General features: G+C 35.8%; 1 pseudogene; it reads right to left on the bottom strand.

The window, feature by feature from the left end:
• Nucleotides 1-17,957, bottom strand: part of LOC101035463 (ras-related protein Rab-10 pseudogene) — a 31,304-nt pseudogene that overhangs the window by 12,453 nt on the left and 894 nt on the right.

Raw genomic sequence — 17,957 nt, 5'->3', positions numbered from 1 at the left:
ATGTAGCACTGAAGTGTTGTATAGTATTCTTAGTCACAAGAAGGCTGTGATATAACTTGTGGAAATAAATTCATATGTTAAAGAAGCTTTGTTCATGCGTGAATTATAGATAGCGCTGTTGGCCATTCAATGCTGGATTTCAGGGTTAATTAATAAAGAATCTATTAAGCATATCCAGAAAAGTAGAAAGGAAATTCATTGATTTGCATGTGAAACTGCTTCAGAAAGTGTTAAAGTAATGCCTGGTGTGTGTAATAATGATATGGAAAAGGTGGACAAATGACCTAATGTATGGATTCATGAGATTTTTAAAAATGCATTTGGCAGCATGGTTATAAAGCTGGAAGCCAGAGAAGCTTATGGTTACATGACCCAGAGTCAGAAAAATGTGAAACCTGTTCACAGCTAGCATTGGCTCACACGTTTCATTAAGTGATACAGCATAAAAACTTTCAGTTTGCAGGCAGGCATGGTCATCTCTCCAGATCAGGAGGCTGTGGAAGCATTTAAAAATATCTAATAACTGTTATTTGTGAAACATGGTATGTTGAGTTTTCAACACTGATGAGATTGGCTTGTTTTATGAGGATGTTGACAAACAAATCTGTATAAAACAAATGCATTTCAGTTAATGAAAATATTGTGACCAGAGACTTACAGGAACCTAACTCTGTACTACTCCTAGGAGCAATAGTTCAGTATTCACTAACTCAGTATTCTCAGAAACTCTACAGAAAATAACTACCATGAAGAAGGAAGACTGCATAAGAGTGTGTGTGAGTGTGTGTGTGTGTGTGTGTGTGTGTGTGCCTGTATTAAATACTGTTTTACTTCTCTTACATTTCTTATTCATTATGAGCAACTGTAAAACTTTATCAACTCATTATGCCTCTTAGGGAAATCATGTCTGAACATTAAATATATAAATATGTATGCATACATAGACACTTTTAACATGAATTACTTTCCTTTTTTATTTTACTGTATCTCACTTTACTAATTTTTAGAAATTACATGTGAAGTAGGCTATATTAAATAAAAGTTTTATTGTAGAATCTTAAATGGAACCCTATATAAAATAATTTAGTTCTGCTAAGATTAAATACTACTAAGGTGGATTACTCATACAGAAAATAAAGCCAGATGCTGTTTACATTTTTTAAAATAATATAAAATTGGATTTTACTGTGATAATTATAGAAGTAGAGAAAATTTTTAAAATAATGGGCCAACTGTAAATCATCTGGAAACTGGATCTTTCAATATCAAATGCATAGCATGCATCATAATGAAGTCTGAATGAAATAGATACACAGGTGAAATCTGAAATAATAAAGTACAAAAGAAGGGATTTAAAATATATATTTTGAAAAGATGAAATTACCTGAGAAACTCTAAAGATAAACATTAACTATATACAAATTGTAACACTTAGTGTAAAAAAATAAACAACACTGAAAGATAAAATTGGAAGTATAGGGTTTTGCTGATTAAATTAAGAAAGACTAGTTTGAATGTTGAGGACAAGTATCAGTAACTCTGTAAGAGATGTGTAGTCATATGATGGAACATTTCTATGACTTTTCTGAAAAAGCAGTTGGTCATATATCATACATCAAAAGCCTAAAATTCTTGACCTAGTAATTTTACATTTGGGCATGTACGCAAGTAAATTTATTTAAAAATTAATAAATCTATACCACACACACGAACATATATATGTAAGTATGTAAATATATATATATACATACACACATATATATGATATTCTTTACAACTTTTTTATACTGGTATACTATTAGAAGTAACCTAAATCTTAGTAATTAAGGACTTACTAAATAAAATTGTTGAAATTATTTTATTTTAATAAGTTGGGAAAACTGTTTATGAGCTGAAAGAAAATGCTAAATAAGAGAGAGACTGATGATGTAGGAATGGAAAAAAAAATAGGCGATGAATCAGTATTTCAGAGGACACAGGTGAATGATAAATATTAACAATGTACAAGAGTATGCACTAGGCTGAAAGGCCTGGAGGACAGCTTCTGTTTTGATACTAGTTAGACAATGTCTGTATTGAGTCTGTATTGATAGCATGAGAGAGTAGAATATAAGAGAATTCAAGCCCAACAGACTATTTCATACTTCTTTATGAAATATGGGGTAAATTATGTGCTGAAGTTTACAGAGTGAGAGTGTGAGGAGAACCCTGGTTATGACATCAGTATAAAGCACCATCCTCCACCCTTAACACATATTTTCACTGACTTTATCCTTTGATACAAAAAGCTGATAAGACACAGGCAGATGGAAGAGTAGTTAGTCATTCAGCTGTACCAGGGAAGCTACAGGTGCCTACTGAGAAACACACTGATTAAACAGCTGGTTGATACAAAGGAACTCCAGGAATGATGCAAGATTCCACAGGAGGGAGGTGAAGCATGGTACTGCTGAGGAAGGCAGCATGGAAAGTCTGCATAATTCTGGTTAAAACTGAACCCAGGACTGTCAAAAGATGACATTCTTCGACCTTTCTCTGTGTCCATTCCCCTATATCATACTGAAGCTAATTGGGTCTCAGAAAAAAAAAAAATTAAAGCAATGGCAAAAGACCCCGGACTTGAAGACAGGCAGTCTACAAGGTGAGATGCAGGACTGAAAAATAAGTGATGAAAAGCAATTAAGCTAAAATCTTCATTATCCTATTTTTTTAAATGAAAAGACAAACATGAATTCTCAGATTCTGAGAAAAGTGCCTAATATGATAGATCAAATCCAGAGTATACAAATCAATTAGAGGTCTGGAGAAAGAAAACACAATGTAGAATGTAAACCAAAATTAAAATTCTTAGCCCCTCAATTGACTGAATGAACCCTGCTCTAGGCCAAAGGAACACAAGGAAACTTAAAGGCCATCATGGGAAACCAGAGGTCAGACAGGCCCTCTCTATGCACCTCCCTGGGGAGTTCAAGCACACAACTGACCAGCAATAACATTAAAATAGAGATACTGAGACTGACAGAACAGACTCTTTGTAGCAAAAGATACCAACTACGACTTAATGCTGGTATATCACATGAGAGATAGTAAAAGTAAATCAAAGCATTTTACCCTAAAATATATTTCTTCAACACATTTTGAAGTGGCCCTGCAAAGCTGTCTCCTGTTGTGGAGAATTTGGAATTTGCATTCTGTAGAGAATCATCTTCCTTTACTAATTCTCTCCAGGGACTCTGACACCCTTGATAAGAGACTTTCACATCTATTCTCCATGATAATAAGAACCAACCTTGGCCCCCACAACCCCTCAATCCCACCTTCCGCCCCCCACCCAATCCCTGCATACCTTAACTCAAGCAGATTTCAATTCTTCCGCCAGAGCTTAATGCTTTTAACCAATTGCAAATCAGGAAATCTTTAAATCCACATATGACCTGAAAGCATCTCACTCTCCTTTTGAGATGTTCTTCCTTTCCAGGTCAAACCAACATATATCTCACATGTATTGATTTATGTCTCTGCCTGTAACTTCTATCTCCCTAAAATGTATAAAAATCAAGCTATAATCCAAACACCTTGGGCACATGTTCTCAGGATCTCCTGAGGCTATGTCACAGTGCATGATCTATGACCTGGGCAAAATAAACCTTTAAATTGATTAAAGGTCTCAGATACTTTTTGGTTTACAAGGACAAGGTAGGAAGAAAAAAAAAAACTTGTGTTTATTATACACACTTTATACTCATAATCAATAAGAAGACTTCAAAAAGTAATCAAATAATAAATAAGAACTCTTATTAGTAAAAATATGACAAGCAAAAAATTCAACAGATATTTTGAAAGATAAGGTTGAAAAACATTCCCTGAAAATAAAAGTAAAAAATTAAGTCATAAAATAAGAGTAAAATATTAAATTATGGAGACATATGAGAAAAATATAAAAATGAGGAGCATATATCTTCAATTCTGAGTCATTCTAGAAAAACAAGGAAAGAAAAGGAAACTTTAAATGTATTAGTAGGATAATAGTTTCCAAAATCTAACATGTATGTCTTTTAACCAGAAGGAATAGCTGTGTACCTAAGAATATAATTGGGAAGCATCAAAATACTCCAGATAATGAGAAGATTTTGAAAACTTTCAGAGAAGTCAGGTAAGGGAAAGAATTAATTTTCTCTACAGCAATGCTGGAAACTAGAAAAAAAAATGGAACAATGCTTAAAAAAATCTGAGTAAAAAGATTTTTAATCTTAAAATTGTATACCTAGCCATATTATTATACAAATGTGAGAAGCAAAGAAAGACATTTGCAGCTATATTAGGATCTACCATATGTGTCTCTTTCTTAGGAAACCACTAGCAAATGCACTCTGGAAAATAAAGAGTTAAATTTTAAAAAATTCATGGAAATAACGGAAAATACTGGGATGATATCTATGAAATGTGCCAAGAGAATCTAAACTGAAATATCAACTAATCATTATCATTATTACCATCATCCTCATCTATCTTGGGTCTAGATAACCACTCAGAATGTGTACTGTCAGCTATTTACAGATATAATGAAAATTTATAAAAGATGTAGAAGTAGTTATCTAAGGCTACCTAACAAAAAGAATGAAACAGATGCAAATTCCAGAAAGTATACAGATTAATCAGAATCTATTGTATAATTATTGTATGGCTAGAAATTTGCATGATTAGTTTTCATGTTTACATAAAACATATACATGAATCTAATCCAATAAATTTAGGTCAGAATTTCTAGGATACAGTTCTGGAAATAGACCATCTGGTCAAAGTTCAATGCTTTTTTTTAACGGCTTTTGAAACATTAAGGTAATTATTTTTGCAGGCACATACACACACACACACACACACACACACACACATACACATATTTCAAAATACTCTTCTAAGGATAGTGTGTAATTCATTCCTTTCTCATTAGCACTGAATATTGATATTTTATATGTTGTACATATTTAATAATCCAAATAGATTTTTCAATGAAAAACATTACATTCAAGTAGATGACTGCATGATATTATCAAGGAAAAAGAATGTTCTTTCATTTCTTATCAAAAACAATAATCTCTTTGTTTCTTCTTTCTACCATTTTAAAGCATCAGTTTTAATTCAGGGAGCCATTAAGACAGAGAAAAGAAGTTTCAAACTATATACTTTTGGCAGGACTGTAAGTGCAATTTTATGAAGAAAAGAAAGTATATGAAATTGACACTTTTGTACTCAACATATCTATTACTGGTGTTCTTTAAGTCATAAATCTGTTTGCTGTACACAAGAACAAGCTGTTTTTACTGCCACTAGAAGTAAAGAGTCAATACAGTTATGGGAGAATGAGCTGAATTCTATACTTCCTGCACATCATGAGCTAAATTGTCAATGAAGTGATTCCTAAGAACTTCTACTATTAGTCCCCATGTGAGAAGCAGAAAGAACAGTTTGATTTTTAAGGTCCCAGACTGAGTCTGTAGTCCTGTCAGTTATGAAGTCTCTTTTCTCTTTATAAACATTAAATATTACTGTAAGTCATTGAGAAGGAATAAATACAGACTTCTTCACAATCATATTTTTATATTTTAGTACTTTGCTAACTTTAACTGCCTTTGGAGAAATACTTTTTTTTCTCCATTTATATGATTTATTTCAATCTCTATCAGAGTAGTTCTTGGTTCTTCAAGCTCTTTAGTTTTCAAAGTTATAGGTTTCTGTGTTCTACTTCCATTCATCATGTACTTTTTCAAGTAAAAGTTATTAATAAAATTTTAGGTATTTGTCTATTTCTTCACAGTTCTTAGGTACATTGATCATATCAATTAAAAACCGTAAAAATTGTAATTATACAACTGGGTTGCTATATTTTCCTTCCACACAATAGAAATGGGAATGGGTTGAGGAAAGCTGGTAAGATGGCCAAATAGGAACAGCTCTGATCTGCACTCTTTATGAGATTGATGCAGATGGCAGGTGATTCCTGCATTTCCAACTGAGGTACGTGGTTTGTCTCATTGGGACTGGTTGGACAGTGGGTGCAACCCACAATGGGTAAGCAGAAGCAGGGTGGAGCCTAACCTCATCCAGGAAGCATAAGGGGTTGGGGGATTTCCCTTTCCTAGCCAAAGGAAGCCATGAGAGGCTGTAGAAGAAAAGGTGCATTTCAGCCCAGATACTGTGCCTTTCTCATGGTCTTTGCAACCAGCAGATCAGGAGATACCGTCTGGTACCTGGCTCTGTGGGTCCCATCCCCATGGAACCCAGAAGATAAAATCCACTACCTTGAAATTCTTCCTGCTAGCACAGCAGTCTGAGGTCAACCTGGGATGCGAGATTGGTGAGGAAAGGGTCATCTGCCATAACTGAGGTTTGAGTAGGCTGTTCCATCCCCACAGTGTAAACAAAGCTGCCTGGAAGTTCAAACTGGGCAGAGCCCATCACAGCTCCCTGGGTCAGAGCACTTGGGGAAAGGGGTGGCTGTGGGTACAGCAGCAGCAGACTTAAATGTCCCTGCCTGACAGCTCTGAAGAGAGCAACAGTTCTCCCAGCACAGTGTTTCAGTTCTGATAAGGGACAGATTATCTTCTCAAGTAGGTGCCTAACCCGCTGTGTATCCAGACTGGGAGACACCTCCCAGGAGGGTCCAACAGACACCTCATACAGGAGAGCTCTGACTGGCATTTGGCAGGTGTCCCTCAGGGACAAAGCTTCCAGAGGTAGGAACATTCACCAATCTTTGTTGTTCTGTAGCCTTTACTGGTGATACTCAAGCAAACAGGGTCTGGAATGGACCTCCAGCAAACTTCAGCAGACCTGCAGCAGAGAGTCCTGACTATTCAAAGGAAAACTAACAAATAGGAATAGTATCTACATCACCAACATCAAAGACCAAAGGTAGATAAATATATAAAGATGGGGAGAAACGAGCACAAAAATAAACCCTGAAAACTCCAAATATCAGAATGCCTCTTCTCCTCCAAAGGATTACAACTCCTCACCAATAAGGGAACAAAACTGGATAGAGAATGAGTTTGATGAATTGACAGAAATAGCCTTCAGAAGGTGGTAATAACAAACTTTTCCAAGCTAAAGGAGCATGTTCTAACTCAATGCAAGGAAGTTAAGAACATGGAAAAAAGGTTAGATGAATCACTAATTAGAATAACCAACCTACAGAAAAACATAAATGACCTGATGGAGCTGAAAAACACAGTATGAGAACTTCATGAAGCATACACAAGTATCAACAGCCAAATCAACCAAGCAGAAGAAAGGATATCAGAGATTGGAGATCAACTCAATGAAAAAAGCAAGAAGACAAGATTAGAGAAAAAGAGTAAAAAGAAACAAACAAAGCCTCTCGGAAATATGGGACTACGTGAAAAGACCAAATCTATGTTTGATTGGCATAGCAGAAACTGACAGGGAGAATGGAACCAGATTGGAAAACACTCCTCAGTATGTAATCCAGAATTTCCCCAACCTAGAAAGGCAGGCCAACATTCAAATTTGGGAAATGTAGAGAATACCACAAAGATATTCCTTGAGAAGAGCAACCCCAAGACACGTAATCATCAGATGCACCAAGGTTGAGATGAAGGAAAAAATGTTAAAGGCAGCCAGAGAGAAAGGTCAGGTTACCCACAAGAGGAAACCCATCAGACTAACAGCAGATCTTTTGGCAGAAACCCTACAAGCCAGAAGAGAGTGGAGTCAATATTCAGTATTGTCTAAAAAAAGAATTTTTAGTTCAGAATTTCATATCCAGCCAAACTAAGCTTCATAAGTGAAGGAGAAATAAAATCCTTTACAGGCAAGCAAATGCCAAGAGGTTTTTTCACCACCAGGCCTGCCTTACAAGAGCTTCTTAAGGAAGAATTAAACATGGAAAGGAACAACTGGTACCAGCACTGCAAAAATATACCAAATTGTAAAGACTATTGACACTATGAAGAAACTGCATCAAGGAATGAGCAAAATAACCAGTTAGCATCAAAATGACAGGACCAAATTCACATATACCAATATTAACCTTAAATGTAAACAGTCTAAATGCCCCAATTATAGGACACAAACTGGTAAATTGGGTAGAGTCAAGACTCATTGGTTTGCTGCATTCAGGAGACCCATCTCACTTGCAAAGACACACATAGGCTCAAAATAAAGGGATGGAAGATTTACCAAGCAAATGGAAAGCAAAAAAAAAAAAAAAAAAAAAAAGCAGAGGTTGCAATCCTAGTCCCTGATAAAACAAACTTTAAACCAACAAAGATCAAAAGAGACAAAGAAGGGCATTAGGTAATGGTAATGTAACAAGAGGAGCTAACTATCCTAAATATATATACACCCAATACAGAAGCACCTAGATTCATAAAGCAAGTTCTTAATGACCTACAAAGAGATTTAGACTCCCACACAAAAATAGTGAGAGATTTTAATACCCCATTGTCAATATGAGACAGATCAATGAGACAGAAAATTAGCAAGGATACCAAGGACCTGAACTCAGCTCTGGACCAAGTAGACCTAATATACATCTACAGAACTCTTCACCCCAAATCAACAGAATATACATTCTTCTCAGCACCACATCACACTTATTCTAAAATTGACCACATAATTGAAAATAAAACACTCCTCAGCAAATGCAAAAGAATGGAAATCATAACAAACAATCTCTCAAACCACAGTGCAATCAAATTAGAATTCAGGATTAAGAAACTCACTCAAAACTTCACAGCTACATAGAAACTGAACAACCTGCTTCTGAATGACTACTGGATAAATAAGGAAATGAAGGCAGAAATAAAGGTGTTCTTCAAAACCGTTGAGAATGAAGATGCAATGTACCACAATCTCTGGGACACATTTAAAGCAGTGTGTAGAGGGAAATTTATAGCATGAGATGTGCACAAGATAAAACAGGAAACAGCTAAAATCAACACCCTAACATCACAAGAGAACTAAAGAAGCAAGAGCAATCAAATTCAAAAGCTAGCATAAGATAAGAAATAACTAAGATCGGAGCAGAAATGAAGGAGATAGAGAAACAAAAAAACTCAATGAATCCAGGAGGTGTTTTTTTGAAAAGATCAACAAAATAGATAGACCTCTAGCTAGATTAACAAAGAAAAAGGGAGAGAAAATTAAATAGATGCAATAAAAAATGATGAAGGCATATCACCTCCAATCCCACAGAAATACAAGCTACTAACAGAGGATACTATAAACACCTCTATGCAAATAAATTAGAAAATCCAGAAGAAATGGGTAAATTCCTTGACACACACACCCTCCCAAAACTAAGCCAGGAAGAAGTTGAATCATTGAACAGACCAATAATGTGTTCTGAAATTGAGGCAGCAATTAATAGTCTACCAACCAAAAAAAGTCCAGGACCAGATGAATTCACAGCTGCATAGTACCAGAGGTACAAAGAGGAGCTGGTACTATTCCTTCTAAAACTATTTCAAACAATAGAAAAGGAGGGAATCCTCCCTAACTCATTTTATGAAGCCAGAATCTCCTGATACCAAAAGCTGGCAGAGACACAACAACGACAAAATTTTAGGCCAATATTACTGATGAATATCAATGCAAAAATCCTCACTAAAATACTGGCAAACTGCATCCAGCAGCTAATCAAAAAGCTTGTACACCATATCAACTTGGCTTCATCCCTGGGATGTAAGGCTGGTTCAATATATGCAAATCAATAAATGTAATCCATCACATAAACAGAACCAATGACAAAAACCACATGATTATCTCAATAGTTGCAAAAAAGGCCTTCAATAAAATTCAACAGCCCTTCATGCTAAAAACTCTCAATAAACTAGGTATTGATGGAATATATCACAACATAACACGAGGTATTTCTGACAAACCCACAGCCAATATCATACTGAATGGGCAAAAACTGTAAGCATTTTCTTTGAAAACTGGCATAAGACAAGGATGCCCTCTCTCATCACTCCTATTCAACATAGTATTGGAAGTTCTGGACAGGGAAACCAGGCAAGAGAAAGAAATAAAGCATAGTCAAATAGGAAGAGAGGATGTCTAATTGTCTCTGTTTGCAGATGACAAGATTGTATATTTAGAAAACCCCATCATCTCAACCCAGAAACTCCTTAAGCTGATAAGTAACTTCAGCAAAATCTCAGGATATAAAATCAATGTGCAAAAATCACAAGTATTCCTATACACCAATAACAGACAAACAGAGAGCCAAATCATGAGTGAACTCCCATTGACAATTGCTATGAAGAGAATAAAATATCTAAGAATACAACTTACAAGGGAGGTGAAGGACCTCTTCAAGAAGAACTGCAAACCACTGCTCAAGGAAAGGAGAGGACATAAACAAATGAAAAACATTCCATGATCATGGACAGGAAGAATCAATATGTGAAAATGGCCATATTGACCAAAGTAATTTATAGATTCAATGCTATCCCTGTCAAACTACCATTGACTTTTTTTCACTGAATTGGAAAAAACTACTTTAAATTTCATATGGAGCCAAAAGAGAGCCCGCATAACCATGACAATCCTAAGCAAAAGAACAAAACAGAAGGCATCATGCTACCTGACTTCAAACTATACTACAAGGCAACAGTAACAAAACAGCATGGTACTGGTACCAAAACAGATATATAGACCAATGGAACAGAACAGAGACCTCAAAAATAACACCACACATCTACAACCATCTGATTTTTCACAAACCTGACAAAAACAAGCAATGGGGAAAGGATTCCATATTTAATAAATGGTGTTGGAAAAACTGGCTAGTCATAAACAGGAAGCTGGAACTGGATTCCTTCCTGATAGTTTATATAAAAACTAACTCTAAATGGATTAAAGACTTAAACAAAAGACCTAAAACTATTAAAAACCTAGAAGAAAACCTAGGCAATACCATTCAGTACATAGGCACAGGCAAAGACTTCATGACTAAAACACCAAAAGCAGTGGTAACAAAAGCCAAAATTGACTAATGGGATGTAATAAAACTAAAGAGCTTCTGCACAGCAAAAGAAAATATCATCAGAGTGTACAGGAAACCTACAGAATAGGAGAAAATGTTTGCAATCTATCCATTTGACATGGAATAATAACCAGAATCTACAACTAACTTAAACTAATTTACAAGAAAAAATAAGTAACTCCATCAAAAAGTGGGCAAACCATATGAAGAGATGTTTCTCAAAAGAAGAAAAATTTATACAGCCAACAGACATAAGAAAAAAAATGCCCATCATCACTGGTCATTAGAGAAATGCAAATCAAAACCACAATGAGATACCGTCTTATACCAGCTAGAATGGCATTCATTAAAAAGTCAAAAAACAACGGATGCTGGAGAGGATGTGGAGAAATAGAAACGCTTTCACACTGTTGGTGGGAGTATAAATTAGTTCAACTATTGTGGAAGGCAGTGTGGTGTTTCCTCAAGTACCTAGAACCAGAAATATCATTTGACCCACCAATTCCATTGCTGGGTATATGCCCAAAGGATTATGAATTACTTTACTATAAAGACACATGCACACATATGTTTATTGCAGAACTGTTCACAATAGCATAGACTTGGAACCAACCCAAATGCCCATTAATGATAGACTGCATCAATAAAATGTGGTGCATATACATCGTAGAATACCATGCAGCCATAAAAAGGGATGAGTTCATGTCCTTTGCAGGGACATGGATGAAGCTGGAAACTCATTCTCAGCAAATTAACATAAGAACAGAAAACCAAACACTGCATGTACTCACTCATAGGTGGAAGTTGAACAATGAGAACTCATAGACACAGGGAAGGCAACATCACACTGAGGCCTGTGGGGGTGTGGAGACTGTGGGGAGAGATAGCATTAGGAGAAACACCTAATGTAGATGACAGGTTGATCAGTGCAGCAAACCACCATGTCACTTACATACCTGTGTAACAAACCTGCATACTCTATACACATAACCCAGAACTTAAAGTATAATTAAAAAAAAAAAAAAAGAGAAAGAAAGAAAAAGAAATGGGAATGGGTTTATTGAGTCAATTTCAATTTTCTAAAGCAGATTTTTTATTTACAGGTAAATGCTTAGATTTCTTAAGTTCAGAAGCATTCTGAATACCCATGTTATTTTCTATAAAAAATTCTCTAGATTACGATTTCTTTAAATTTAACTTATATGTGTGTGATTATATTCCACAAAAATGTCAATGGTGACTTTGAGAAAAAAATTAGACTCTCAGTGCTATCTTTTATGATTTCTCATGCATTAATTTAACTTTTTTAAGAAAAAATAGTAATTCTTGAGTCATAGTCTATGCTACATGCTGAAAATCAAAATGAAGACACATCTTATTTACTCGATTACCAAGTTTTTCCTATTCCACCAAATATTATCTTTAAGGTACTGTCATTGGGAAATGTAGAAAATCTCTATTGCTAAAAAAATTTTTTAAAGGACTTAAGAAAAATAAAGAACACATAAAATAGTTCTGAAAAATATGGCAACAATATAATACAATGACTTTTAGCTTGTTTCCACAAGAACATCATGACAAATAATGAACTTCTGTACGGCTATTTTTAAACCTTGGATTTACTAGATTGTCACTTGACAAAATAATGAAGGTCACTCTCCTTATACTGTTTACTACAGCAGAACCCTGTCACAGTCAAGCCCAATGTCCATAAGTGCCAAATACGACAAATGATCTTGGTCTGTTAAAAAGTACTTGACTTACCATTCCAGTCCAGCTGTAGTTGATTGCATGTAATTCCAGGAGGCTACTCACCATTCCTTAGACACACATGGATTTTTATGCCACCATGCTCTAGTTGGCATGAGAATTAGACCCAAGGAATTCCCCAAACACCCATAAATAAGAGAAATAAAATTGCCCTGGGAGATTAAACTGTAAAATCAACATGTAAAGAAGAAAATTCAATTTAAAGAGATGGAATGGCTCCAGGGCCAGCAGGATTTTACTCTGAAGAATTAACTACATTAATATCTCTAAAGAAAAAGTACAGGAACTCAGAGGAACTGTGAGAGAGATGGTGAGTAAGCCTAGAATTGGGGTGGGGTGTGGAAGAGCTCAGAAGGTATCAGAGAAGGACAGGCAGGGAGATCATTATTGAGGGAATCTTTCCAACAGAATTACCTGCTAAATAAACATGTGTGTATCTACACTCATACACACATACTTAATCTTTGGGGCTATGTATTGTAAACCAAAAAAGTATCAGAAACAAGTCTCAATGGATTTAGAAGTTTATTTTGCTAAAGTTAAGGACATGCTGGTGACACAGACTCAGGAGTTCCTGAGAAGGTGGCCAACATTACAGCTTGATTTTGTACATTGTAGGGCAGCAGAAGTTATAGAAAGATGTCAATCAGTTCATGTAAGGTGTACAATGGTTTGCTCTGGGATAGCAGGACATCTCAAAGTCAGTGAGGGATTTCTAGGTTATACCTAGAAATAAAAAAAAAAAATCTAATATTTTTGACAATTGGTTGAAATAATTAAGTTTGTCTTAAATAGTGAAGTCAGCAAAAAGAAATGTGAGAATTTAAGGTAAGGGGAACTGTGGAAGCTAAGGTTATGCACAGGAAAGCTCCAGGCAGCAGGCTTCAGAGACAGTAGATGGTAAATGTCTTATCAGACCTTAAAAAGTGCTAGATTCTTTTGAAAAGACGTAGTAAGAGAAGGAGATTCTATATAGAATGTAAATTTCCTCCATAAGAGGCAGCTTTGCAGGGCCATTCAAACGTATGTAAAAGAAATGTATTTTGGGGTAAAATATTTGAGTCTCTTTCAGGGCCTGTTATCTGTCATGTGATGCTATACTAGAATCAGGTTGGAATTGGTATCTTACAGCTACCAAGAGTCCGTTTTGTCAGTCCTAAGACCTCTGATTTAATGTTAATGCTGGTCAGTTGTGTCTGAATTCCAAAAAGAGGAGAATATTACGAGCCATGGCTCACCCTCTTTTCCCATTGTGACCTTTACTAGTTTTTTAGGTTAACTTTGGAATGCCCTTCTTCAAAAGGAGGCCTCTATTCAGTCACTTGGGGAGCTTAGAATTTTATTTTTGTTTTACACTGTGCATCCTCATATACATACATATGCCTAGGGTGGCTAGATATCTCTTCTGCAATTAAACTATCAATCATTCTGAGATGCATGAACTAGAAGATGAAAATTAGGTTTAAATTTTAAGAGGAATATTTAATATTCTACTTTTAATTAATAATTTAATAATATAAGCATATATTTCCCAAATTATTTAACTCCAAAATTTCTTCATTTATTTTTTAAATATATTTATTGCATAAGAACTGTTTTAAATATTAGAACATTAATGAAAAATTGCTTCATGTCATTACCTCCAAGATGAAAGTCTGTGTGTAATTCTGAAATACTTTTAATATCTAAGGGGCACAACATTTTGCATAATTTATTTCATTTGCTTTTGCACTTGTTAAATGATAAAAAGGAATTTTATGTCTTAAGTTCTGCAGTTTTTTTGGTTTTGTTTGTTTTCATTTTCTTAAAGTATAATATTAGAAATAGCTTCAATGTGTCTTATATTTATCTGCTAGAATTTTGCTAATGTGGGTCAATTTTCTACAGTCTTTCTGACTGAAAATGTTGCATTTATCTGACTGAAAATGTTGAATTTATCTGAGCTTATCTCTCTGGAAAGACAGCAAAGGCTAAAAAAAATCTCTCTTTCCATTTGTCTTTTTAGACTAAACACAAAGGATCACCCTGCCCTCGTATGAAATAAGTCTTACGTCCACCCTTCTACTATGTCTTCTTAGTTTCATAAAAATCTCAAGTTTTCCTTGTCTTCTTTGAGATGTTACTAATTAAAGAACTTTCTTCTATTTCAATAGCTTGACTAAAATCACAGGACAAAGAGCTAGAGAAATACATTTTATTGAATTAGACATTGATAAATAAGGAACTCTCATGCACACTGTTCCAGTACATGTCACTCTTCCAGTATGTCACCTTCAAAATATCTAGAGCTGGAATCCCCTTCCTACAAATCCTTGTTGGCAACATACTAAACTTTCTCACTTGGGGAAAAGTGTCACCTTTTTGATGAAGATTTTTCTGATCCATTTAGTTTCAATGATTCGTTTTCTTACAATTTCAGATACATATCATAAATCCTATAACAGTTGGTAATGACTGTTTATGTTTGTGTCTCCACAGCCAGAACATGGTTGGTATATCTATTGTGAAGCTCACTGGCAAACACATTCTAGGTGATCAATACATGTTTGTTGACACCCAACGTTGATGAATGAATGTGTGATTAATGAATGAATGCATTAGGAACAGTTCTCACAACTTGCAATGGCCTTTCTTTCATCTATGTAAATCCTACCAAGGCATTTATCTATATGCAGCAAAGGTAACATTATGAGATCAGTTCAAAGTTATTCTTTTTACTGTATTTTTGTGTCATATTAACATACTTTTAAATTACATTTACACCTGCTGTAGTTCCTCTGCCTCCCATTGGGAGAATAGAGAAGGAATCACTGATGCTTGGCATTTAACTGAAAGCTTCTTTGATGGCTAGAATAACTTACTATGCCTGCTAGTGCATATAATATCACCTGACAGTAACTAAAGCATGTCATTTTCCAGATTAGTTGTGTATCTCTAATAAATTATTTTACTAAGTGTATCACAAATCACTAAAATATTTAACAATGTCACAAAGAGAATAGTATCCCAGATAGCAATTTAACTATAGAGAAAATCTGGGCAAATATTTGTAATTTAAGACAGACACAGTGAAACTGTGAATGGACATTTAAAAAGTTGCAAATGTAATACTCTGAGAAAGATCCCCAGTATTAATTGGAAAGATTATATCTGGTACTTATAGAGGAGTGTGTGGTATGGAGCTATGTGAGCTTCACGGAATCCATGTTTTAGCTAGATTAGATCACGTAATTTTCAAGCTGCTTTTACCTCTTGTTAAAATATTATTTTTGGATTTTTTAAAATGCCTAATCTAAAAGCTCAACAGCAATTTGGACTATGAAATAGCACTGTTGATATAATCTCATGATGAGATAAGGTTAAATGAATCAGAAATGATGAATTAACTCCATATTACAATATGCATGGGTTTAAAACATTAAGAGAGTGAATGTTCTCAGTAGATAACCAAGGATTTGCTATTTCTAAACATTTTAAAAATGGTTGACGTTTGCCAGGAAAAAAAAAAAAACATTTCCAGACTTACTAATCTCTATTCATTGAAGTCTTTTATGAGCTTTGAGCTTCCCTTGTTAATATGTCCATGGGACATTGCAACACTCTTACCAGAGCCAGCCAAAAGCTTGATTGAAAAATATTTTCAAGGTTCATCATGTTGTAATATGTAACAGTACCTCATTCCTTTTTAGGATGGAATAATATTCTATTTTATGAAAATAATGGACATTTGCCTTTTTTTTCTGCTTTTACTCATAATGAATATACTGCTAGGAATATTAGTGTATGGTTTTGTGAGGTGATTTGTCTCACTTCTGATATGGTTTGGCTGTGTCCCCACCCAAATCTCATATTGAATTGTAATACCATAATTCCCATATGTTGTGGGAGGGAACTGGTGGGAGATAATTTGAATCATGGGGGTGGTTCTCCTATACTGTTCTCCTGGTAGTGAATAAGTCTCACGAGATCTGATGGGTTTATCAGGGGTTTATACTTTTGCATCTTCCTTATTTTCTCTTGCTGCCACCATATAAGAAGTGCCTTTCACCTCCTACCATGATTCTGAAGCCTCTCCAACCACCAGGACCTGTAAGTCCAATTAAACCTTGTTTTTTTCCCAGTCTTGGGTATGTCTTTGTCAGCAGTGTGAAAATGGCACTGTTGTTATAACAGTAAATTGGTACTAGTAGAGTGGGATGTTGCTGAAAAGATATCCAAAAAAGTGGTAATCACTTTGGAACTGGGTAACAGGCAGAAGTTGGAACAGTTTAGCAGACTCAAAAGAAAAAAAGGAAAACAAGCTCTAGAGACTTGTTGAATGGCTTTGACCAAAAGCCTGATAGCGATATGGGTAATGAGGTCCAGGCTGAGGTGGTCTCAGATGGAGATGAGAAACTTGTTGGGAATTGGAGCAAAGGTGACTCTTGTTATGTTTTAGCAAAGAGACTGGAGGCATTTTACCCTGGGCCTAGAAGATTTATGAAACTTTGAACTTCAGAGAGATGATATAGGGCAGGTGTCCCCAAACTACGGCCTGCAGGCTGCATGCGGCCCCCTGAGGCCATTTATCTGGCCCCCAGCCTCACTTCAGGAAGGGGCACCTCTTTCATTGGTGGTCAGTGAGAGGAGCACAGTATGTGGCGGCCCTCCAATGGTCTGAGGGACAGTGAACTGGCCCCCTGTGTAAAAAGTTTGGGGATGCCTGATAGGGTATCTGGCAGAAGAAACTTCTAAGCAGGAAACCATTCAAGAGGTGACTTGGGTGCTGTTAAGGACAAGAAAAGCCAATTTTCTCAGGAGAAATTCAAACCCACTGCAAAAATTTGCATAAGTAATAAGGAGCCAAATGTTAATCCCCAAGACAATGAAGAAAATGTTGCCAGGGCAGGTCAGAGGCCTTCATGGCAGCTGCTTCCATCACAGGCCCAGAGGCCTAGGAGAAAATGGTTTAACGGGCAGGGCCCAGGGTCCCCATGCTGTGTGCAGCCTAGAGACTTGGTGCTCTGTGTCACAGCCACTACAACCACAGCTGAAAGGGAGCCACATAGAACTAATGCCGTGGCTTCAGAGGGTATGAGTATCCAGCCTTGGCAGCTTCACATGGTATTGAGCCTGTGAGTACATGGAAGTCAAGAACTGAGGTTTGGTAACCTCTGCCTAGATTTCAGAGGATGTA

Source organism: Saimiri boliviensis, chromosome 16 (genome assembly GCF_048565385.1).
Source record: "Saimiri boliviensis isolate mSaiBol1 chromosome 16, mSaiBol1.pri, whole genome shotgun sequence".
NCBI lineage: Eukaryota > Metazoa > Chordata > Mammalia > Primates > Cebidae > Saimiri > Saimiri boliviensis.
This window is presented reverse-complemented; position numbering and strand designations above follow the sequence as displayed.